Source organism: Solanum pennellii, chromosome 7, assembly GCF_001406875.1.
Source record: "Solanum pennellii chromosome 7, SPENNV200".
NCBI lineage: Eukaryota > Viridiplantae > Streptophyta > Magnoliopsida > Solanales > Solanaceae > Solanum > Solanum pennellii.
This window is the reverse complement of record NC_028643.1, coordinates 35,486,318-35,507,602: the sequence shown is the minus strand read 5'-3', so window position 1 is coordinate 35,507,602 and position 21,285 is coordinate 35,486,318.

The window sequence follows — 21,285 nt, the reverse complement described above, 5'->3', positions numbered from 1 at the left end:
TAGTTAGAATTATCAAGTTATGAACCTGTGGGGAACACGTAAACCCTAGTTACTTTGATTAATTGATTAAATTCCAACATTCGAAGCTGTTAGTGGTCTCCTTTTTTTTCGCTAGTTATTTTCATTTATTTAGGAACAGAAACCCCCCTTTTATTGTTTTTACCTTCCAAGGAAGTAAATGACTGAACAATAGTAATAATAGATTGAAGTTAAGTCTAAACTATTTTCCTCGTGGGGATGATCCCAACCTCACTAGTTGGGTTATTTACTTGACACGACCGCTTTACTTCTCATTTGAGAAGTAAGTTTGAGTGTATCAAAGTTTGGCACCGCTGCCCGGGATTATTGCTTTAGATTAACTTAAACTTATTACTATAGTTTAGTTGATATTTTCTTGATTTTACTTTGTTTTATTGTTTTTTGATTTATGCAAAACCAACCTCCTTGTATGCCAAATACACGGAGACGAAGAGAACCCTTGTTTCCCTACGATAACGAATTAGAGAGTACACTACGCAACATGAATCGAAACTTGGGAATCAATGATGATGATCCAAACCAGAACATCCCAGCTCCGGTTGATGTTCATGGTCAGTTGTTACCCGATGCTCCGGGTGAACACCAACATAGGAGACAAAATCCCGTTCCACGGCCCCAAGCATATTACAGAGGATATGATAACATAGCAGAATCCGATGGGCCACTTGTCTTGCCTCCTCTACCCACAGGCCACACCTTTGTGGTAACTAGTAGCCTGATGCAAATGCTCACTGCCAGAGGTTTGTTTCAGGGCTACCTTCTGAGTATCCACATGCCCATATAGCTAAGGTAAGGGAAGTGTGTAAAAGCTGTGTAGGGAGACCTGACTTGGACTTAGATGTAATAGGGCTCAGAATGTTTCCTCTCTCACTGACGGGAGAGGCTGCTATATGGTTCACTGAGCTCCCTTAAAACTCAATTTTCACTTGGAACCAACTAAGGGATGTCTTCTTAGCACGCTACTATTCGGTGTCCAAGAAACTAAACCACAAAGACAGAGTGAACAACTTTGTGGCACTACCAGGAGAGTCAGTTAGTAGTTCTTGGGATAGATTCACCTCATTCTTGAGATGTGTCCCAAATCACCGTATAGATGATGAGTCACTGAAGGAATACTTCTATCGGGGACAGGATGGTAATAATAAAGCGGTGTTGGACACTATAGCAGGTGGATCTTATGGGGAGTGTCCTTATGTTGAGATTGCTGAAAAATTAGAGAAAATATCCCGGAATAATAAAGCTTTGAGTACTAGGAAGTCAGATACCAGGAGAAACACCTTCGCAGTGCAGTCCACTCACAACCCAGCCACAGATGAGATTCGTGAAGAAATGCTCAGATGAGAACTGAGCTTGGGTTGGTACTAAAACATGTCGCTAGGGGTGCAGAAAAGATAAATGCAGTCAACTACTTGTCGAAACCTCCGCCACAAAATGAAGAGTGTTATTATGAGGAGGATTCCTATGCGGTAAATGAGCAGACGGGGGGTTTCCGACCAAGTGCCCAAGGCTCTAATCAGAAGAATTGGCGCAAAGGTCAAGGGAACCAAGGCCGGAACTATGGTAATTACAACCGTGAGGGTCATTATGTCCGAGATGGAAACTATAACCGCGACAACAACTTCTACAGGGGTAACTATGGTAATAGAAGTGACAGGAATGGGCCCTATGTTCCTCCTCAAAATCATGAAGTTACTCCTAGGGATGGTGGAGGTAGTATGGCGCGAGTTGAGGATATGTTGCATAAAATGATGAGGAGGTTCGATGCTAGTGATGAGCACAATAAAGATTTGAGGAATGATTTAGCGGGTATTGGGCAAAAAGTCGATACACATGCACTATCGATTCAACAACTTGAGTTAAAATTGGCCCAATTATCTGCGACTGTGAACACACGACAACCGGGCACTCTTCCTAGCAACACAGTCCAAAATCCGAAAAATGATGGACATTGTATGGAAATCACTACTCGCGGTGGCAAGCAAACCATTGAACCACCTATGCCAACTAATGAGAAAAAGGTGACAAAAGATACTAATAATGTTGTAGATATTAATGGTGAAGTAGAGGATAACACTGGAAAAGATGCTGAAGTGCCTAAAAAGGTAACTCCCATGCCTAGGCCACCACCACCATTTCCTCAAAGATTATTAAAAAGGACCAAGGATGGTAAATATCGGCGTTTTATAACAATGTTGAAACAACTTTCTATCAATGTCCCTTTGGTAGAAGCTTTAGAACAAATGCCCGGTTACGCCAAGTTTATGAAAGATCTTGTTACAAAGAAAAGATCGGTCACTTTTGAGGATGATGATAGAATGCAGCACTGTAGTGCTATTGCTACAAGATCTCAGGTATAAAAGAAAGAAGATCCGGGTGCATTAACTATTCCTTGTACAATCGGGCTATTACATTTTGCGAAAGCATTATGTGATCTGGGGGCGAGCATAAATCTCATGCCCCTCTCGATTTACAAGAAGTTGGGTTTGGTAACCCAAAGCCCACTGCGATGCGGGTACTGATGGCTGATTGAACAGTAAAAAGACATATAGGGATACTCCATGATTTGCTAGTAAAAGTGGAGTCATTCATATTTTTGGAAGATTTTATTATTCTTGATTGTGAAGTCGATTTTGAAGTGCATATTATTTTTGGGAGGCCATTCCTTGCTACAGGTAGAGCCTTAGTTGATATGGAAAAGCGGCAGATGAAATTTTGGTTGAACAATGAGGAAGTGACCTTTAACATTTGTAGGTCCATGAGGCAGAGTGGTGAGCTCCAATCGGTATCTTCTATATCCTACAACATTGCTGAGACATCTGAGACACAAATAGAAGAATGTCTAGGTGTAGAAGCATTAGCGGCAGTGATAATGAATTTTGATAGCGATTGCATTGAAGAGTATGAGTCATTAGTCGCGGCTCTTGATCGAGGTGATGTTCGGTTTAAACCAATGAAATATGAGTTAGATATGAATAATCGCGAGTCCCCACCTGCGAAACCATCTATAGAGGAGGCTCCAAAGTTAGAACTAAAAGCTCTCCCACCTCATCTTAGGTATGAATTCTTAGGAAATGGTGACACTTTGCCGGTAATCATTGCATCAGACCTGAAGGAACAACAAGTTGAGTGTTTGGTGAAAGTGCTAAAAAGGTTCAAAAGAGCTATTGGGTGGACTATTGCGGACATAATTGGGATCCCTCCTGGTATTTGCTCTCATAAAATCCAACTCATGCCTTATCATAAGCCAAGTATTGAGCACCAGAGACGCTTAAATCCTCCTATGCAAGAGGTCGTGAAGAGGGAAATCATTAAGTGGTTGTATGCCGGAGTAATCTATCCAATCGCCGATAGTAGTTGGGTATGCCCTATTCAGTGTGTACCTAAGAAAGGTGGAATGACTGTGGTCCCCAACGAAAGAAATGAACTTGTTCCAATGAGACCGGTTACTGGATGGAGGGTGTGTATGGATTACCGCAAATTAAATTCATGGACTGAAAAAGACCACTTTCCTATGCCCTTCATGGATCAGATGTTGGATAGACTTGCCGGAAAAGGGTGGTACTGTTTTCTTGATAGATATTCGGGGTATAATAAGATTTCTATTGCACCTGAAGATCAAGAGAAAACCACTTTTAGTTCTCCATATGGGACCTTTGCGTTCAAAAGAATGCCTTTTGAGTTGTGTAATGCACCCGCCACATTTTCGAGATGTATGATGTCGATATTTTCCGACATGGTGGAAGATACTATAGAAGTTTTTATGGATGATTTTTCCGTGGTTGATGATTCATTCGAGCGGTTTTTGAACAATTTATCTGAGGTCCTTAAGAGATGCGAAGACTGCAATTTAGTACTGAATTGGTAAAAATGTCATTTCATGGTGAAAGAGGGTAATGTTTTGGGTCATCGCATTTCAGAAAAGGGCATAGAGGTTGATCGAGCTAAAGTCGAGGTAATAGAGAGACTTCCCCCACCGATCTCTGTGAAAGGTGTGAGAAGCTTTCTTGGGCATGCAGGTTTTTACCAGAGATTCATTAAAGACTTTTCAAAGATTGCACATCCATTGTGCAAATTGCTGGAGAAAGATTGTAAATTTTGTTTTGATGAATCCTGTCTAAAAGCATTCAGTGAGCTAAAAGAAAAATTGCTGTCTGCGCCCATCATTATTTCTCCGGATTGGAACAGTCCATTTGAGGTGATGTGCGATGCTAGTGGGGTTGCTCTTGGTGTAGTATTGGGACAGAGAAAGAACAAAATCCTTCACCCCATTTACTATGCTAGTAAAGCCCTAAATGAAACTCAGAAGAACTACACCGTAACTGAGCAAGAAGTCCTTGCAGTAGTCTTTGCTTTTGAGAAATTTCGCTCCTATTCTCTAGGTACTAGAGTTATAGTGCATACTGACCACTCAGCATTGAGCTATTTGATGGCAAAGAAGGATGCGAAACCTTGGATGATTAGTTGGGTATTACTGCTACAAGAATTTGACTTTGAAGTGATAGATAGTAAAGGAACTGAAAATCAAGTTGCTGATCATTTGTCCTGTCTAGAGGATGAAGCTATGACAGAGTTAGGGGATAAGACTGACATTGATGATACTTTCCCTGATGAGCATGTATTGGCTGCTTCACAAGACTTGATCCCATGGTTCGCAGATTTTGCGAACTATCTGGCTAGTGATATTGTTCCATCGGACTTGTCCTTTCATCAAAGAAAAAAGTTCATGTACGATGTGAAGAAGTTTTTTTGGGATGAACCATACTTATATAGGAGTTGTGCCGACGGGCTTATTCGGCGTTGTGTGCCAGAATGTGAGATGTTGAGTGTGTTGGAGGCATGCCATTCCTCACCCGTTGGTGGACATCACAGCGGTATCCGAACCGCTCATAAGATATTACAATGTGGTTACTATTGGCCAACTCTTCATCAAGATGCTCATGAGTTTGCTAAAGCATTTGACAGATGCCAACGAGATGGCGGCATTTCAAGAAAGCAAGAGCTCCCTCTAAACCCTATTCTTGAGATTGAGTTATTTGATGTTTGGGGTATTGACTTTATGGGCCCTTTTGTGAGTTCTCATGGAATGAATTACATTCTAGTAGCAGTTGATTATGTATCTAAATGGTTTGAAGCCATCGCCCTCGCAAACAATGAAGAGAAAAGTGTCACTGCATTCTTAAAAAAAATATATTCTCTCGTTTTGGCACCCCAAGGGTAATTATTAGTGATGGGGGCTCTCACTTCTGCAACAGATTGTTCAAGGGGTTATTGGAGAAATATGGGGTTTGCCATAATGTGGCCAGTCCTTACCACTCTCAAACTAGTGGGCAAGTTGAAGTGTCGAATCGGGAGATCAAATAGATATTGTCAAAAACAGTGAACGCTAGTAGAACAGATTGGTCAAGGAGGCTTGATGATGCTCTTTGGGCCTACCGGACAGCGTATATGACTCCCATAGGTATGTCTCCATACAAACTTGTATATGGGAAAGCTTGTCATCTTCCGGTAGAGTTAGAGCATAAAGCCATGTGGGCTATGAAGAAGTTGAAAATGGATTGGATCGAAGCTGCAAAACAACAGTTAAATTGGTTGAATGAACTCGATGAATATCGCTTGAAAGCTTATGAAAGCTCAGCCCTGTACAAAGAAAAGATGAAGAAGTACCATGACAAAAAAATTTAAAAACGAGAGTTTATGGTCAGGGATTTTGTGCTTTTATTCAATTCTAGGTTGCGCTTGTTTCCGGGCAAGCTCAAGTCCAAATGGACTGGTCCTTACTTGGTTACCCAACTATTCACTCATGGAGCAGTTGAGTTGGAAACTAAGGAGGGTGTGTGGTTCAAGGTGAATGGACAACACATAAAAATCTATTTCGGGCATGCTGAATCAGCGAATGAAGTGATAGAAGCATACCATCTTGATGAAGTCTGATTAATCAAGTGTCCCCAGTCGTGCCGCGACATTAAATCAGGTGCTTGTTGGGAGGCAACCCAATACTTATAGTCTTTTTAGTAATGGTAGCATTTTTCTACTAATGGGTTTTAAATTTGCAGGCACATCACCAGGAAATTCTGCAGAAAATTACTCTGTAGCAGTCACTGACGAATACAGCGACGGAGTGTGCGCCTGCGATGGACCGTCGCATGAATCCGTCGTGCCAGATACGTCTTTCTATCATTTTCATACTAGGGAACACACGACGGAACCAACGACGGATCGTCACAACTGAGACAGATCGTCATCGGGGAATCGTCGCGTCATTAATGAGGCGTACCCGATCCGACCCGGCTGGAGTTTTTGACAAAATCTTACCGTTTAAACTCCCCAACCCTTCATTTCACCCCCACTCCTTCACTATTCCTCCTATTTCCCTCCCTTTTCAACTTCCACAATATCTCCCTCTATCAACCGATCATTGTTCCCCCAACATCCTCCAAAGCCCTAAAGTTATCATCTACTAGTCGGAGTTGCTGCTGTGGGTGTCTCCTTGATCACCAAGTACTTTTCCATCTTGTTTTTCTCCAATTCTCAGGTATGTGTCTATAATTTCTACTCATTTATCTTGCATTTTTCTTTATCAATTAGTTTTAGCGTAGTTCTTATTGATATGTTCATTTCTTTTATATAAAATTCTCTCTAACCTAGGTTAAAAATCTTCGAAATTGCCGTGTTTACAACCCTAGACATAGGTGCTTTTGCATTACTAGTTTACTAGGCATTTGGGTTCGACAAATGTAGGTCCAAAACACTACAAATTCGATTTGGGTCATCGGGGATGAATGGGGTACCCCCAATTCTGTCACTGATCTACAGAACGAGACCCCGATGACGGACCGTCGTACCCACGACGGACCGTCGAAGGGTCCATTCCAAAAGCCCTAACACCCTACTGCCCAATTTTATGCAAGTGTCCTCCAACGGACATATGCGACAGACCGTCATACGCACGACGGTCCGTCATGCACAACAATTCTGGTTGTCAGAGACCCTATTCCTGAGGGTCTCTCACTTTTTCTAAGTGTCCTTCAACGGACACATGTCACGGACCGTCATCTTTACGACGGTCCGTCCTGCACAACTGTTCTGGTTGTCAGAGACCCTGTTTCTAAGGGTCTCTCTCCATTTTTCTAAGTGTCCTCAAACGGACGAGTACGACGGACCGTCATACCCACGACGGTCCGTCCTGCATGACCGTTATGACGGTCAGAGACCCCTCTCTTAAGGGTCTCCATATTTTGTCCAAGTGTCCTCTGACGGACACCTACGACGGACCGTCGTACCTGTGACGGTCCGTCTTGCATATACCGTCATACTTGTCAGAGACTCGCCTTCAGGGTTCTCCATATATACATAGTCTAAGTAAGACACGACGGACCCCATGACGGTCCGTCATAGTCACGACGAGCCGTAACCAGGCCCGTCGTGTGTCACTGTTACTATAGTATTGTCATTTTATTTTAAATTTTTTGTGTGGTTTTGCTTGTCTTGTTTTCTACTTCTCGTACTAATATTGATCCTTTGCAGGTCCTATCTACTATGGCACATAAACAAGAGCGAGTGTATGCACGCAGGCGATCGAAGTCAGTCGCCCCGTCTGCCCGCATGGTCGTTGGCTCTGATGATGAGCGTGACCCTGAGTACGTGCCCCCAGGCACTTCCACCCCTTCCGTGCTTCACGTGCCACCAGAGCCACACCCAAAAAGGTGGCGTCTGGCATAGTCACTACCTCCCAGTCTGATGAGGAGCGCACACTGACCGGCACACCTTCTGGCTCAGCCACAAATGAAGAAGGAGCGTCTGGCTCCTTAGGAGTTTCGTGGTCGGAGGAAGCCTCCGGTTCTGCTGAGGTTCCCGCACCCGCCACCGCTGCAGCATCGACCTCGTCTGATGAGGCTGACAGTTCGGAATCCACATCACGTTCGCCAGCTCGTGCCCTCACCCCGGCTACTGACCACCCCAACCGATGGTGTGTCGACGGGCAATTTCAAATCTACTCCGACGCCAAGTTCCTGAATGACAAAGGAGTTATGACTCGAACACTCACATTGGAGCGGCGGGTCCTTACAGGGAGTCTCCCGACGATGCTTGAGATCCACTATATCTTCACCAGACATCGCCTGGAGTTGACAGCACGTCCGTTGGGACGTTATAGTGAAGAAATGGTCCGAGAGTTCTATGCATCCTACGTAGCGACTCTCCGATCACAGATTGATAGGCGGGCTTCCCCCGCCAAATAGGCTCCACTGGAGCAGGTCCGAGTACGGGGCGTTCAGGTCGATATTTCCCTGCCTGCCATCTGCCGATTTCTATACGGCGAGGGTGTTGATGCTACTCGGACCCCTCTCACTGCCGAGTTTGACTACGGATGGCAGCTTGTTAAGGATAGCAAGTTCCTGCGCGAGCCATCACTGAGAGAGACCACCAAGAGGTGGATGGCCCTGCACCTGTCAGTTGATGGAGAGGGTGCCGACTGGGTGACCGAGCCAAAGGGGGCCATCAAGAAGGCCAACTTAACTTTCACGGCGAAGTTCTTGTGGTTGATTGTCCTCCAATGCCTTCCCCCACAGCCGGTGATAATATCGTTACATGGGATCGAGTAGTATTGATGGCGGCGATGATAGCCGGGTTCGAGGTGGATTTTGCGTGGCCTCTACAGGCAGTCATGCACGAGAGGACTTTTAAGGTCACAACTACTTACCCTTTCCCGTACATGATCTTTTCTCTCTACAGTTCCGCAGGTGTGTCTATATGGCACGTTGATCAGCTCAAGACTCCTCAGGGCACTGTTGATGTCGGCCTCATCAGAGATGAGGCCAATGAGTTGGCTCCACGCAGAGGGCCCCGTCCAGAGCTTCCCCCACTTGCTGACGATCTGGATGATACGGTAGCCCAGGCCCGCACGGCTACGCAGGCAGCATCCACTGACACTACCCCGGTCGAGTCTATCCTGGGTAGTAGCACTGCCCCAAGCTTCTCTCGCACAGCCCCTCTACCTGTGCTGGTCCCGCATGCTAGGGTCTAAAAATTAGAGGTGCAAATGGCTACACTTCTGCATCATATCCATCCGTGGATGCAGAGGTATTTTACCGAGGCAGAAGAGCGCTTGGAGCGGAAAATGGTCCAGTATACAGAGCGGAAGATCGCTGAGGTTCACCAGCGCTTGGACGCTGTTGAGTTGCGGGTGCTAGCTCGGCCAGCCCCTCCGGTGGATGTGTCGACACTTCAGGCTACGGTCGACAGTCTTCGCACAGATATTGACACGATCTTAGAGGCTAGGGTGCCTGAGTATGAGGCCCCTTCTATCGAGCCTGCTGAAGACACACTGTTGGCGGCCCTATTCGGCACCTCAGAGATTCCACCACCTCCCCCTCGAGAGCATGCCAAGAGGCTTAGGGGTTGAGCAGAGGACGAGGCGCGAGCACAGAAGAAGGAGCGCCGTGAGATGTAGGCTGCGAGGAGAGCCTCACTTGCTGAGGAGGCGGAGCACCAGATGAGAGCAGGAGAGTTAGCGGTTGGGGCGTCTAGCTCCCGAACTGTGGAGATAGCGGGAGGAACTGTGGATATAGCGGGAGATAGTGTTGTTGTTGCGGAAGACACCATTGAGGGTGTCCAGATTACAGAGGAAGTGGGTGTCGGGGAACCGGACCCACCAGCTTGCTGATCATCGGCGCTTTGCGCCACAGGTTTGCTTCACCTACCACTCTAGTATTTCAATTTTTTATGCATTGGGGACAATTACATGTTTTTTTTGTTGGGGGTGGGGTAAATGGAATGTGAGTGCTAGGGTGAAGTCTAAGTAGCCCAATTCACTATCCTCTTTTGGGGTTTTCTTGCCTGTGTTCTTTTTCCCCAATTGACTGATTACTTTTTCTGTTGAACCGGCATGTCTATATCTTTTGTACATAGTTTAATTCTGGAGCATGATGGCTAAAATGATATCCTGATAAATTGGAAAATGATGCACGACTAGGCATAGTAACTGATAAATGTGTGGCTCTAAGCATGACATAGAGGTACACCATTGCATTACCCTAAGTCTAAAATTCGAACTAGGTGCCTGATAGTCTGGTAGAGTGATGATATGTCAAGTGAGTGTGAGGATCATTTGAATAGTCCACTATTTCTACTGAGCTTGAAATTGCCCTATTAGTCCTGCTAAAAGTAAGCTGTAATAGACAATTAGGAAAGGATCATAGGCCCTTATTCAATATAGCCCATTTTTAGCCTAAATAAAAGAAAACCAAATGAAATTTATCCTTCTTTGATCCAAATGATCTGAGCTTAAATTAGACCTTTCTATTTCACCCCAACTGATCTTTTCTAGGAATAATGTGTTGGCCCTGGTCACTCCTTGGACATGGGCACCTCAGCTTATGCCAAAAGCATAAGTTGAGGGTGGCTAATGCAGTAAACAACCTTCGTTATGGCCCTGACCCAACTTTGGGTATTGTCTTCTTTGACTCATTGCAAAGCCATGAGTTAAGGGTGGCTATTATGAGGAATTCCCTGGAAAGTGGGGTTGAAATAACAAAGAGAGAGAAAGAACAAAAGTAAAGTGACTCAAGAATTAGTTGAAATAAAAGTAAAGAAAAAGTAAAATATATAAGAAATACAAGAAAGAAAAGAAGAGAGTCACTTACACAAATGAAGAAAGAAGATAAAATAGCAAGGTGAAAGAATATGAGAAACTGTATGAGATAAAATGATAGAAAATGGTATGTTTAGCCGATATGTCAAGGAGGGAGAAAATTCACTAAAGTATACCTAAATATACCCTACCTGACCCTGAGCCTATGTTACAAGCTAAGAAAGTCCTATCGTGATCCTAAGGGTTGTATATCGAACTTAAAGTAGTGAAAATAAGGGCAAGCTTATGGCAATAGGTATGAATGAGTGTGAATTTTTTCTGAGAGTAAGTGTTGAAAAGTAATCCTTATACTCAAACTTAAATCATTGTGTGAAAAATGAGGATTTTGTTTTTAAGTGAGGACACTAGTTGCATTACCACAAATATTATCACCTCGGTGAGAAATTGAAGAGGATAGGTGTTAGTGCATGGTGAGTCTGTGTCATGGTCTGATTCCACATAATTCAAGCCTAATAGTTATAGCATGCATAAACATGATGAGATTAATCGTGATTGATAGCCAAATGATTGCAAAGGATAAAACATGGATACTATTGTACAAAGATTGGTAGTGATTCATAGTGCATCGCTTGAGGACAAACAACGAATTAATGTTTAGGGTGTTGATATACCGTGGTTTCACGGTATTATTTATACTTTTTCCTTAAGTTTAGTGTGTCCAAAAGCCTTTTTGTGCTAATTTTTATATAAGTTTCTCCTTATTTGCAGGAAATCTGTCCAAAGATGAATGTAGAGGTTTGTGAGCGACGAAATGCAGAAGAGACCACCTACGGAGCTTGTGTTGGTCCGTCATGCTTGTGACGGTCCGTAGGTGGCAGCGTAGTGCAGCTGCTGAAGGAAGATGGGGAAGTCTGACAAAGTGTGGGGTTACAGAGTCCATGACGGTCCGTCGTGTCTATGACGGTCCGTCCTGCAGGTTCGTCATGAAGTTCAGAGAAGTAATCCCAGTACCCATTTTCCAAGAGTTTAAGTGTTTTGGAACGAAGACCCTCGACGGACCGTCGTGTTTGTGACGATCCTTCATACTTGTCGTTGAGGGTAATGAAGAGAGCAGTAGAAGAAATTGCACAAGTATGGGACGATGGAGTCCATGACTGTCTGTCGTGACCATGACGATCCGTTGCGATGTCCGTCGACCCAGCCGCGTTTTGACAGATTTCCAGTGAATAGAGTCCTTGTTTAATTAGGTTTTTATTTTCTATAAATACTTCGAAAAACCTCGTTTTTGAGGTTAGACTCCGTATTGTTAGACACCGTATTAGTAGACACTGTATTGTTAGACTTTTGATTATCATTAGACTTTTTGTGATATTCTTGATTACTTTGAGATTCTTGCAAGTGATTGTTGGTGATTTTTTGTGATTAATCAAGCAAACTTTTGCATTTTACTCTTTCTCATTGAAGTAAGTACATGAATTCTTATATAATATATTTGAATATTGTGATTATGACTATGGGTAACTAAACTCCATAACTAGGGTTTTGGGAACCATAGGAAAATAATGAGGTAAAACCTAACTAAAATAACAATTCTAGAATAGTGTCTTGCATGTATTAATAATTCTTTCGCTTAGAAGTCTTTTTAACGGATGGCCAACGTTAGAACTCGCCTTAATGCTACTTGCCGGACCAAGGAGGTAGATAATAGGAAAAGACTTATCAACATAGATTTAGTGTATACTATCTAATAGGCTAGTATTGATTCGTACGAGGTAATAACTTAGTCAAATATCGAATACGATGCTTAATATGACGTAAAGATAAGGGTTAGGATAGCAACACACGTAGCCGGACAAAGGTGCGGAGTGAGATTTTCTAGATGCCGGACCAAGGATTTAGAAATACATAACTTATCACTTTGCATGCAAGATACTAGGAAAGAATTTTTATAGTTAGAATTATCAAGTTATGAACCTGTGGGGAACACGTAAACCCTAGTTACTTTGATTAATTGATTAAACTCCAACATTCGAAGTTGTTAAGTGTCTCTTTCAATTTTGTTAGTTATTCTCATTCATTTAGAAATAGAAACCCCCCTTTTATTGTTTTTACCTTCAAGGAAGTAATTGAATGAACAATAGTAATAATGGATTGAAGTTAAGTCTAAACTATTTTCCTCGTGGGAACGATCCCAACCTCACTAGATGGGTTATTTACTTGACACGACCGCTTTACTTCTTATTTGAGAAGTAAGTTTGAGCGTATCACACATGTAGTTTTTTGTTGGAGAATTGGGTTGGAGAAGAAGCTCTAGGTATTTTTTGTGATAATGTTTCGAGTTTAAATAATGCTCAGGTTTCATATTTTTTTAGAATCTGGCAAGTGGAAGGAATGTGTAGTCAGACAGCATGTACCCCCCTTGTTGGTGCCTATTATCCTTAATGTCACTATTCAATACAAGGAGGGACTGTCTGATACAACTAACTGGGTCCAGCTGAACATGGGAATTTTACGGTAGCTACTGCATGGGAGACTGGTAGGAAAAGGCAAGTTAGAGATCCTATCAATAAATTTATTTGGCATAAGAATGTGCCATTCAAAGTATCTTTCTTTATTTGAAGATCTTTGACAGGCAAGTTACCAACTAATGAGAAACTTTCTATGTTTGGAAAAGAAGCTGTAGATTGTCACTGTTGTCACAGACCGAGGAAAGATGAAATTGACCATATTTTTGTAAATGGAAATTTTGCTAACTATATTTGGAAAATAAATGCAGCAAAAGTGGGAACAAACCATTCATTTCCAAGTTTTGGGAGTTTATTAATGCATTTGAGAAGTTTACGGTATCATAACGAGGTACAAATTTTTTATATCATGTTTTACCTAACGTTGTTGGTTGGAATTTATTAAAAAACAGGTGTTCTGTTAAATACAGGGGCCAAAAATCTAGTTTACAAAGAGTGCAATATGTCATATTTAAGGACACCTTGTAGGTTCTAATGATAGCCTTTCCTAACACAATGTTAGAGTTAATGGACTAACCTTAGTAGGTAGGTCACATTAACTCATATTTGGTTGGAGGTAAGGTATATCCCCCTCTTTGTACATATTTTTTGTGAAATGATAACGCCTGGGGTATAGTTCAGCTTTAACCCACCATAAGGGTCATTCAATTTTTTTTTAAAAAAAAACTTTAGATATACTTAACACTTAAAAATCTTAAACAATACAAAAACCTGTAAACCTAAAAAAACATGAAGCTATAAACACTATAAACACCTAAATTGTATATATTAAACCTAAAAATTAGAAAAAAAACTAAAAAAAAATGATCAACCTAAAACACTAAGAAACCCTAAACCATATACATTAAAAATACTAATTTTCATAAACCCTAAAATAAACCCTAAAACCATTTATAACCATACAAAACCCTAAGCTATGAATCCTTAGTCCTAAAAATCCATAAATCCTAAACTAAAACCCTGAATTCGGAACCTAAAACCCTAAGAAACACTAAAACTTGAGGAATGTTAAATCTTGTAAACCCTAAAAACCATTAAACCCCTACATAACCCTTAGATATAAACTCTAAATCCTAAACATCTATGAACATTCAAATAAAAAAAAAAACAAAAAAACTAACCCCTAAACTCTAGAAAACCCTAAAAAACACTTAATCCTTACAACCCCGCAAAAAACTCAAGAACCTTTAAACCTATAAAACTCTAAGTTCTAAGCCCTATAAAGCCCAAAATAGTTTATGCTAAACCTTCAGAAACACACAAAAAAAACCCTAATCCACAAACCCTAAACCTTTTAAATCCTAAAATCTAATAACTTCGAAATTTCAAACTCCTAAACCCTAAAAACCTAATAAAAAACACCGACCTAAAACCCTTAACCTAGAAAAAAACCTAATCCTTAAGATACCATAAATCGTATAAATAATAATATAAACCCTAAAAATAGTTATAATAGCCTAAGCCTTAAGAAACCCTGAATCCTATTAATAAGAATATAAACCCTAAAAACAGTTATTAAACCCAAAACTCTAAAATCCTAAATCCAAAAACTTCAGAAACCCTTAACCTTAAAAATACACTCACATACAAAAAAAAAAACACTCAAGCCGCTAAACCATAAACCCTAAAAATCATTTAACCTTGAAAATCATAAAATCCCCAAAACCCCTACACCTAAAAAACATTGAGCACTAAACAGTATAAACCCCTAAATTGCATATACTAAACCCTAAAACAAAAAACACCCTGAGTTCTAACTCCTAAACATATAAAATCCTCAAAAGCCATAACATACTAAACCCGAAACCCTAAAAACATAGATCAAACCCTTAACCTAAAATCATAAATGTAAAAATCCAAAGCCCTAAACGCTAAACCCAAACCTTAAACCCTAAATCCTAAGAAACCCTAAGCCTTAAGCCATAAGAAACCCTAAACCATGTAAACCCTAATATAAACCTTAAAAATCATAAAATTCCTTCAAAACCCCGAGTTCTAAACCTTAAATCCTAAAAGTCCAAAAACCATAAACCTGAAAAAAAAATCTGAAGCCCTAAACTCTAGAAAACCCTATGGAACACAAAGCCCTTAAAAAACTTTATAGAACACAAAAAGCCCTAAATCCTAACCTAAAACCCTTGATCCTTAACCTAAAACAAAAAAACTTTGTAAGCCCTAAACCATAAATACTCAACACCCTTATGAAACATTTAACACCTAAAAATATTTAAAAATACAAAAACCCTACACCTAAAAAAACTCTGATAAACCCTATAAACCCCTGAATCCTATATAATAAACCCTATGAAAAACAAAAACATAACTAAGCCCTAAATTCTAAAACTATAAAATCCAAAAATTCTTAACCTAAATATCACAAAGCTCTAAACTCTAAAAATTTAGATAAAACCTTTGCACCAAAACCCTATAAAAAAATCCTAAATCCCAAATCTCTAAACCTTATCATAAAACCCAAAATGCTAAACCTTAAATTCTAAGAAACTCTAAACCCTATACGTTAAGAAACCCTTAACCTATAAAGTGTAAAATGAACCCTCAAACCCATTTACAAACCCTAAAAAACCTGAATATCAAAACAATATATCCTAAAAATATATAAACTTTAAACTAAAAAAAGCACAAAAAATGTAAGTCCTAAGCCGTAAGAAACACGTAACGCTTAAAAACATAAAACTCGAAAACCTCTAAGATACCAACAATCCTAAACCTATAAAATACTAATAAATCGTAACCAGAAAAAAATAAAGCTCTAAACCCTAAAACCCTTGATAAAACCCTTAACCGAAGACCCTAAAACCCAAAAAACCCTAAGCATTAAACCTCTAACTCTAACCTGAAACCCTAAATCCAAAACATAAAACCCTAAATCCTATAAACCCGAAATGAAACACTAAAAAACAGTTAAAACCCCTAATCTCCAAACTCTAAATCCTAAAACTCTATAAACCCTAAACTTAAAAAACACAAAAATCTCAAAGCCTTATACCCTAAAAACACTTATACCTTAAAATCCCTAAATCGTATGTGCTAAACCCTAAAAAATAAAAAAGAACTCTAATCCTTAAATCCTAACCATAACATCCTAAAAAACCTTAATCTAAAAAAACCCAAAGACCTAAACCCTTAAACTTAAATCCCAAGCATAAAAAAACCCTGAGCCCTAGACACTAGACCCTAAACTAATACTCTAAATCCTATAGCAAAAACCCTAATAAGTACTTAATTTTTTATATATTAAGAAACCGTAAATCATATATAAACCCAAAAATCCATTTAAATCCCCTATTAAATCCTAAGATATAAAACGTAACCTCAAAAACTCTAAGAAAGACTTAAATGTAAGACCACAAAAAAACCTAAACCTAAAATTTGAGCTCTAAACCCTATCAAACCCTAATTATTATAAGCTAAGACTTAAAAATGCCTAAGCTCTAAACAATAAATATATATAAAACTAAAAACCTTAACCCAAAAACCCAAAGCCCTAAGACCTAAACACTAACCTAAAATCCTTATAATCTAAAGATAAAACCCTAGACCTTAAGAAATCTCAAATCATAAAATAAACCCAAAAACATTTAAAACCCGTACAAAACCCTAAATCATAAAATATACCCAAAAAATCATTTGAAACCAATACAATACCCTTAGATCTAAACCCTAAATCATACAAAGCCGTAAATCCTAAACATAAACAACACAAAAAAAACCTAAGCCCTAAAGCCCAAACTCTAAGTCACACTTAGCACTTTAAACCCCTAAATATATAAAAAATCCTAAACCCAAAAATCTCTAAGTTGTAAACTCGATCATGACCTATATCTTATATCCCAAACATTAAAAAAAAAAAACTATAACCTGAAAACCCCAAAGCCCTAAAATCTAAAATTTAGATAAAACCATAAACTTAAAAACCCTCTACCTAAAACATTAACACTTAGACCCTAAATTCTAAAACTAAAACCCTAATAATCCATAGACATTGAGAAACACTAAATCTTATAAACTCTAATATAAACCCCAAAGACCATTAAACCCCTAAAAAACTCTAAGCTTTGAACATTTAATCCTAATAATCTATAAATATTCAAACTAAAAAACAAAAAAAAACTAAGCCCTAAACCTTTGAAAACCCTTAGAAATACTTAACCCTTAAAATTCCTAAAGGAACCCCAACCAGATATAAATACTAAACTCTAAGATCTATAAATCCCTAAATACTTTATGCTAAATCCTAAAAAACACAAAAAACCCAATCCCTAAACCCTAAACCTTAACAAAACCACAACTGACAAAAGGTTAAATTCATAAACCTTAAAAAAACGTAAGAAACACTTAACCTTATAACACATTAAACCTCCAAAACACCTAAACCAAAAAGCTCTAAGATCTTAACCCGATAAAGCCCTAAATCATGTATACCAAATTCTAAAAACACACAAAACAGCATAATCAATAAATCCTTAAGGCATAAACCCTTCAAAATATTAAGCTACAAAACCCAAAACCCAAAACCCTACAAAAGTAGATAAAAACCATAACCTACAAGCAAAAACCTAAAAACCCTTATCCCCCTACCCTAAACTTTAACCTAAAACCCTAAATTCTTTAACTAAAACCCTAAGAAAGCCTAATCCATAAAACTTATGAAAACCAAATCAAATGAACCTTAAAAACCATTTTGTACTCCTACGAAACCCGAAATTGTAAACCCTAAATCCAAATAATCAATGAACCTAAAGACATAAAACACATACAAACCCAAAACCCAAAAAAACCCTAAGAAATTCTTAACCCTTAAAAACAAAAAAAATAAATAAATATAAAAATACTTTAAGCTCAAAACCCAATAAAGACCTAAATCCTCAAATTAAAAAATTCTCAAAAACATAACTTACTAAACCGAAAACCCTAAAACCCTAGATTGAACCCTTAACCTAAAACTATAAGCATAAAAAACCCTAAGCCCTAAACCCCCAACCCAAGCCTAAAACCCTAAATCAAAAACCTAAAACCCTAAGAAACCCTAAACCATAAGGCGTAAGAAACCCTAAATCATATAAATCGTAATATATGCCATAAAAATTGTAAAACCCCTCCAAAATACCGAGCTCTAAACCCTAAATCCTTCATGTCCAAAAACCATAAACCTAAAAAACACACAGAAAATATCTAAACCAAATGCTAGAAAACCCTAAGAAACACAAAACCCTCACAACACCAAAAATGCCCTAAACCCTAAATCGAAACCTAGAACCTTTGATCCTAAACCTAAACACACAAAAAAAATGTAAGCCCTAAACCATAATACTCAACACCCTTAAGAAACATTTAGCACCTAAAAATCTTTAAAACTACAAAAACCCTAAACCTAAATAATTCTAAGTGATAAACCATATAAACCCCTAAATCGTATATAATAAACCCTAAGAAATAAAAAAAACTAAGCCCTAAACTCTAAACCTATAAAATCCAAAAACCCTTAACCTAAAAATCCAAAAGCTCTAGACCCTAAAAATCTAGATAAAACCTTTAACTCATAACCTTAACCAAAGAAATCCCAAAACCCTAACCAAAACATAAAACCTGAAATGCTAAACCTAAAATCCTAAGAAACTCTTAACCCTATACGTTAAGAAACCCTTGTCCTATAAAGTGTAAAACAAAGCATTAAACACATTTGCAATCCCTACAAAACCATAAGCTCTAAACACGAAATCCTAAAAATCCATGAACTCTAACCTAAAAAAACACAAAAAAGAACCCTAACCTGTAAGAAAAATATAACCCTTAAAAACACTAAAACCCTAAAACCTAGAAAACCCTAAAAATCCTAAACCTATAAAAATATAAAAAACCTTAATCTAAAAAAACCAAAGCTCTAAACCCTAAGATCTTTGATAAAACCCTTAACCGAAGACTGTAAAACCAAAAACGCCCTAAGCATTATACCTTTATTCCTAACCTTAAATCCTAAATCCAAAATTTAAAACCCTAAATGCTATACACCCAAAATTAAACCCTTAAAACCATTTAAAATCCCTAAACTCTAAACCCTAAATCCTTAAAATAAGTAAACTCTAAACTTAAAAAACACAAAAAATCTCAAGGCTTAAACCCTAGGAAATACTTAAACCTTAAAACCCTTAAAACATATGTGTTAAACCTTAAACTCCAAAAAAAAAATCTAAGCCCTAAACCCTAACCGTAACATTCTAAAAAAGCTTAACCTAAAAACCACAATGATGTATACCCTAAAAACAAAAATAAAACCCTTAACATAAAACCCCAAAGCTAAAAAAACCCATATCCCAAGACACTAGACCCTAACCTAAAAGAGTAAATCTTTAACCTAAAACACTAAAAAGCACTTAATCCTAAATATTAGAAACCCTAAATCATATATAAATCCTAATATAAACCCAAAAATCCATTTAAATATTATACAAAACCCTAAGATCTAAACCGTAAACCTCAAAAACCCTAAGAAACACTTACTTAAAAAAACCCTTAAAAAACCCCAAAAACCCCTTGTTTTAGACCCTATAAAAAACTAATTATTATATGCAAAGACAAAAAAACGCCTAATCCCCAAACCATAAACATATATAAAACTAAAAACGTTAACCAAAAAACCCAAAGCCCTAAACCCTAAACTCTATACTAAAACCCTTAATTCTAAACCTCAAAGCCTAAACCTTAAGAAACCCCAAACCTTAAAATAAAATAAAAAACATTTAAAACCCGTGAAAAACCCTAAATATTAAAATAAACCCAAAAAATCATTTGAAAGCCATACAAATCCCTAAGATCTAAACCATAAATCTTTAAAATCAATAAATCCTAAAGCCAAAAAACACAAAAAAATAATCTAAGCCCTAAACCCCAAACTCTAAGACACGGTTGACCCATAAAACCCCTAAAAGTACAAAAATTCATAAACCCAAAATCTCTAAGATGTAAACCCTATCAAGACCTATAGTTTATATTCCAAACCATAAAAAACACAAAAAACTATAACCTAAAAAATCCAAAGCCCTAAACCCTAAAATCTAGATAAAACCTTTTAAATAAACCTTATACGTCTAAAAACATTAAGCCCTAAACACTAAATCCTAAACCTAAAAACCTAAGAACACATAAACATTGATAAACTCATATAATCCCTAATATAAACCTTAAAAAACCAATAATCCCCTAAAACCCCTAAGCTTTAAACTCTAAATTTTAATAATCTATAAACATCCAAACTAAAAAATATAAAAAAAAATTATGCCCTAAACCTTAGAAAACCCTAAGAATTATTTAAATTTTAAAGCCCCTAAAAACCCCAAATAGATAAAAATACTAAGATCTAAGCCCTATATATCCCTAAATCCTTTATGCTAAATTCTAAAAAACACAACTAAAAAAAATCCCTAAACCCTAAATCCAAAAAAACATAACTTACAAAAGGTCAAACCCCTAAACCTTGAAAAGACGTAAGAAACACTTAACCCTTAAAAAACCTAACCTGAAATCCTAAATCCTAAACCTAAAACCCTAATCCATAAAGCTTATGAAACCCAAAACAAATGGAAACTAAAAACCATTTTATACCCCTAAATACTCTAAACTATAAACCTTAAATCCAAATAATCCATAAACCCTAAACCTATAAAACACTGACAAACCCTACACCCGAAAAAATAACACTTAACCCTTAAAAACCTAAAAACCCCTAAAACTAAAAAAATTTAAGCTCTAAACCCAATAAAGCCCTAAATCCTATATGTTAAACCCTAAAGAACACAAAACAACTCTAATCATTAAACCCTATACAAATAAATTCCTATAAACCATATGCTAAAATTCCCAAATGTTTAACCCTAACAATCTAAAAAAAAATCTAAGCCCTAAACCCTATATAAAATTAAAAGAAAAATTAACTACCAAAAACCCTAAGCCATAAACCTAGAACCTAAACCTAAAATCATAAACCGAAAAAAATCCTAACCCCTAAAACTCTTAATCCTAAACCAAAAAGACAAAGAAATTGTAAAGCCTAATCTTTAAGAAACCCTAAATACTATAATCCCTAAAATAAAAACTAAACACCTTAATCTAAAAAAC